A 5,868-nucleotide genomic window follows, 5' to 3' on the forward strand; every position below is an offset into this window, starting at 1 on the left:
AAAGACCATTTATTAGTTTTGATTCTATCAGTTTGCTTAAAATAAGCATTTTGGTATCCGTTAAGTATTTAACAAACAATGATTATTAATTTTTTATAGAAACTATGACAAAAAAGATTAAAGAACTTATATATGTATGTGTAGTTTATGCTGTCCTTAGATATTTCTGGTGTCTGGCGCAGTTGTTTGAGATGAAGTTTCTACTATTTTTGACATTTTTTCGGTGTTTGTTTTAGTTTTTGACATTGCAATTTTTGGGATATAACAAGACGTTCATGATATTTCTGATTAAAACTTTTTCTTGTATAGTTCTCCATAAATCTAACAACCACAATTTGTTAAATAAGGAAAGCAAAAGTATTCACTTTTGATAAATTTAAGAGACCAATCTGTTCAAGTGTATATTTGAAAGACTATTATAGACCTATTTCGAAACAGAAGGGACTGTTCTTGTAATTTTCGCTGTAAAAGAGGAATGGGACCAAACTTAAAACGCATGACCTCCTTCAAAAACGGTCTTACACAAAAACACGCTCCCCGTTTTGGAGATTTAGGGTTTGCTTTTCTGTGCGGAAATGGCAAGTGCTCTTACTCTCTCTTCTCTCATTTATCTCTCTACTTGTGTGTGTATTACATGAATTTATAAATCTGAATTACAACAGCTGAAGATGTTTATGATTCTTTGCAGGCTGATTCTCCTGGAAAAAGGTACTCTACCTTCTCTCTCTTACTCCGTTTTACCTTAGTCTTCGTTTCGTATGTTTGTTGAAGATGTTTTCTGTGCCTGCACTTCTGATTTGTAGATAGGAATACTGATCTGTTTCTCGCTGCTGAATGTGCTTTTTAGGGTTACTTCTTCACGTGAAAAGTGAAAAATGGTTCTATTAATTGTTTTCTGGGTGATGATTTTTTGTAATTTTTTTTGTTTACTGTATTTGATGCTTCTTAGCTATATTAAAGTTATTTTCTGTATGTAAAGGTATTTTCTACTTTGCCCCTAGCCCCCCTAGGGTTTTGGTCCGGTGGTAAGATCGCACACAAAGCCTGTTACTTGAATGGGGATTTCTCGAGTTTCGAAGCAGGTACCATGGTCTCTTGGGAATTTCTAGGTTATAAAAAATATATTTTCCACTTTGAATATAGATGCTTTGAATTGGATGACTTGGTTGATGGAGAATTGGCTATGGTTAATTCTTATTGAAGTATCTTATTACTCCCGAGCGAGGTAGATGCTTGTCTAGGAAGATACATGGCTTTCATTTGACACACAGATGGGAGTGTGTGGTTTGTTATTAGCCTTGCTTCCCACAGATTTGAGCCCTTCTCTATTTGCTCTTTCTGTGATAGGTAACCCGTCTTCCTTTGCCCCTACCATTTATCATCTAGATCTACTAGAAGTAATATGACAAGACAGAAGAAAGTTGGCATTCTTTCTCCCTTCAAACCAGTTCTTTCCTAATTGTTCCTATAGTACTAAATGGTAGAACAGCTCAATCTATTCCACCTATGGTACTTGATTCTTCAACTATAGGACTAGAAAACGATATTTTTGGTTCTCTTGGAATTTGATTCTTAATTTACCTGTCAAAAAGGAAGGTCATGTATGAGGGATTAGAATTGACTCTGTGGATTTTTAATTATGTAGATGACTAGTATATCTTCCCAGTGGATCGGGAGCCGGTGTTATCGGGGTTAAAAGTGTACATGGGCCTTTTAGCGCAAAGTGCAGTTAACGTGGGTCAAAGTGAATGAAGGCACACTTGAAAAAAATTTAGGGAAAAAAAAGGAATTATCGACATGAAATTTTTTGGGGTCAACTATGTGAATCCTTTGCATCCATTTTGCTTTCTTAAGGTCCTTTAGCTTTTAGAGGAGTAGTTATACTATTTTTACGTTGCTCTCAGCCTACTGCAATCCTTATCTCTTACGTAGGCTTGCAACGGTTGTGATGATGTGGAGGAATGTGTTAGAGAGATTCAAGGAAGAGGTAGATGTAGACCATACGGAATATTGAAGCAAATAGTTTTGAATTAGTTGTTAGATTTTTGTTAATTGGATATTGTTGTTGGCTGGTAGTTGTGTTGGAGCTATCTTACATGTTCATGTTTTTTGGGTGGATGTATATCCCGTTTAGTTAATGGTACTGGAAGGATGAATCCTACTTTGATTTTGCCTCTCAAAGTGAAAGAAGAGTTTGGGTTAAACCCCAAGGAACTGTTCTACGATTTGACTGAAAATAACTGGTTTCATTGATTGATGGAAGGTGTTCACTTAGATACAATTCAAGCTCTATCTTTTCGGTATTTAGTCATAAATCTTAAGCTTAACTGTATAGCTCACCCTAACTTGTTCATGGTTGAGGAATAATTGTTCTTAAACTTAATCACGGTAGTATAACATTTCTGAAAAGCATTTACTCCATTACAAAGTTGCATCTTCTGTACTTTTCTAATTTAAGCGAGTTCTCTAATTTCACGCTAGTACTGAGTATTTCTGTTGTAGCATCTATTTCAAATATTAAATTTTCCTGGTTTACATTTGCAGGTAAGACACGGTTTGTTTATATGATTGTTATTGAACTGATTTATTGTTGTAATTTCTGCACTTTCTAGGTATTCGCGCTCTCCTTCTCCTTGGGAGGAAAAGGCAAGATCTAGATCTAGGTCAAGGTCTAGATCATGGTCAAGGCCAAGAGGAAGATCCAGGTCCAGATCAAGGTCGAGAAGTCATGGGAGGTTCGTTGGAACTTGAGCTTTTCTCTGCCCAAGTCTTTCTTCTTGTAGTGCTGCTTAATATCCTATGTGTTATGTTTTCTTTGTATTAATATCTTGTTGTAAGTTGCTAAAATTTGTTCCTCCATAACTTATTCAGGGATGAACCATCTAATCCTGGTGTCACACTTTATGTGACTGGTTTATCTACAAGGGTGACACAAAGGGACCTTGAGGAGCATTTCTCAAAGGAGGCAAAGGTTGGTATTTACTTGTATGCAAGTTAGTTTCTTATTCATCCTTTTTTGCTCTACAAATTTCTATCCTAATGGATGTTAAAAAAAAGGTTTCCTCTGCACTTTCCTATTCCTACTTCATAGCTTTGAAGGTTTTTCAGTTTTCACTAACTGCAAAATAAAACTTTTTTGCGATATATTTTCTTTTGGTCTTTTTCTTCGAGAATAATTTCAATTCACTGAAAAGGCATGAATAAGCACGAAAACAAAAAGAAATTAGCTAGAGAGGATGTAGATCTGACAAATCTCAATATAAGGCTTTACTTTTCGTAAATCGACAATAATCCAATTTCAGATAGGCACATCTCGGTATCCAATCTCCCTGTGTTCTCTCTTGTCTTTTACTCTTTTTGCTTTTTCTCGATTGATATATGTCGTAAGATCTGATCAAGTCTCTGTCAGCTTATTTATTGTCGTTATCATGGAGAATACATGCATGTTGAAGTTGACTGAGAGTAAATGAACAATTACCACAACACCAACGGTATGCAATTAATTGGAAATAATATGATGTTAGAGTTGCTGTAAGAGTCGGGAGCTCCCAATATCACTCTCTCTTCTGTATCTGATTTTCTTAGCTCAGGAATAGTTCAAGAATTGTAGAAAATAATTCTTTTCTGAATTACGTTATCAACCAAAGAGAACATGAAGATGAACTTGGTCATACTAAGAACCGATCTCACAAGCTCAAGAGTCAGAAGTTGCATTCACTTTATAATCCTATTTGTGTAATTTTAATGTTTCCAAAGAAAGTTCTTTGATATTCTTGGAAATAACTGCTTATTTGTTTATTTAGTTTTTCTTAAGTTGATGATACGAGTAATGTCTTTAATATGTACACCAATGAATTGCGGTGTGGTGGCATTTTGGCTGGATTCACTTCCCTTTGTTCATCTCTCAAATATATGAACATGCTCTTAGTGTTTTCTTTTACTTTGTATCCACCAGGTGAAATCAGTTTTCCTGGTTGTGGAGCCGCGTTCCCGCATCTCTCGTGGTTTTGCTTTTATAACGATGGATAGTCTTGAGGGTGCTGAGCGTTGCATTAAGCACCTAAATCAGTCTGTTCTTGAAGGCCGCTACATAACAGTGGAGAAGGTGAGCTGCTTTGTATTGAGCTAGTGAACCATGTCCATTTAGATTGCTTTTCTGTCTTCTTAACTTGGAGGTTTTCTGGTTATATTCAGAAGACATTGCATCAGCTTTGTCAGCAGCGATCAAAGATGATCTGTTCTTCCCCTGCAACATTATATTCACTCAGCTTGACCAATGGCTCGCTTAAACAGCTTTCACATGCATCTGATCAACTAGACATAGCAACTATATTGTCCAACATCTATACAACCTCAGCAATTACTCTCAACTAATCTTCGGTCATTATCAACAATCTAATCCAGCATTGGTCTCTGTCTCCCACAAATTTTTGCTTGGATGGAACATGCCAAAATATCTAAGCTGCTTTACTGTACGACTAGCATGTTGTTTTACTTATTTATAAAGAACATAGTTATCTGTTTTGCCAACTTCCTTACCTAGCATGTAAGGGGAAGGTAAGCAACTGTTTTCTTTGCCGGATTTTAGAGAAATGTTATCTTCATGCTTACTTCAAACAAGGAGTATATTGTCTGGTCTAGATATTCCATCTTTTTCCTTGATGTAAATGTGAAAGTTTTTAGACTTCAGATTATGAAACCATGTCTATTTTTCAGTCTCGGAGGAAACGTCCGAGGACTCCAACGCCTGGTCACTATCTAGGGCTTAAGAACGCAAGGGGTGATGGTGAGTCTTTTTTCATTTTCTACTAGTTTATGTCATTTTGGGCTAAATATTGGATGTCCTGAAGGATTGTTTTTCTATGGTCAAAGGTTTTCGTGGTGACCGAGGTGACCGTGGTAGGTATCGCGGCCGTGATGACTACGGGCACCGAAAATCTCCAAGGCGTTCACCTTATCGAGGTGGACGAGATTATTCTCCTAGGCGCTCACCTTATGGGGGAAGGTCAAGAAGGGAACGATCCAGGTCATATTCCCCTTATGAAAGGAACTATGCTCGTGGTGCTAGATAGGAGGACGCCGACAAGGCATCTGGTACCCCAATTACTAGGGAAAACTGTTTGTAAGGATCTTTATGAGTTTGGTTGGACTAGATTTAGGTCTTATGCTACCAATCAACGAATGTATGTGTGCTGTAGCGCCTGATATGCTAGCATCTAGCTGACTGTTTAAATTATATTGTTGTTTATGTCAGTATTATTTGTGTTTTGCAATGTCATTTTCTTGGTTATGTGTGCCAGAGCCTTCTCTCTTACTCATGATATTGTGATTTACTTCCGTTGTTTTATCAAGTTAATCTTCAATGCCTGCATGCATATCTATTGCGCCGACGAAAGAAAAATGCTGTATTTCTTTTTATCTCTTTGGGTGTAATAGTAACCTCCTACGGCGGAAGAGGTTTAAAAATTTCTTCCAGCTGAATCTTGAACGGTTGAAAATTGATATTTTCATCAAAAGGATGGGTTGCTCCTAAAGTCTTTACCACCTATCAACACATTGACGTTGAAATTGCTGCAGACAAGGGTAGACTATTGTTATCTCCGTCAATTTTGACTAGCACACACACCGCCAGTTTTCACCTGGTGCACCCACTTCATTAGCTCTTGATTTATTCTGATTGCTGGCCTGAATCACCTTAACATCAATATATCTTTGAAAGTAGAGATTCAGACCAGGAATTTCTTGAAAACCATTGGTTTAAGTGAACAGAGGAGAAATATTTTAGTAGGCGTTTGGACATAAAAAATGTAATTTTTGGAAAAAAGTAATATTTGGAGTTAAGTTGAAAAATGATATTTGGAGTTTAAA

At 36.7% G+C, this 5,868-nt stretch overlaps 1 pseudogene; it reads left to right on the forward strand.

Annotated features, from left to right (window-relative positions):
• Nucleotides 1-486: 486 nt before the first annotated feature.
• LOC104107385 (serine/arginine-rich splicing factor SR45a-like) lies at nt 487-5,299 on the forward strand (annotated as a pseudogene).
• Nucleotides 5,300-5,868: the final 569 nt, after the last annotated feature.

This window comes from Nicotiana tomentosiformis, chromosome 9 (genome assembly GCF_000390325.3).
Source record: "Nicotiana tomentosiformis chromosome 9, ASM39032v3, whole genome shotgun sequence".
NCBI lineage: Eukaryota > Viridiplantae > Streptophyta > Magnoliopsida > Solanales > Solanaceae > Nicotiana > Nicotiana tomentosiformis.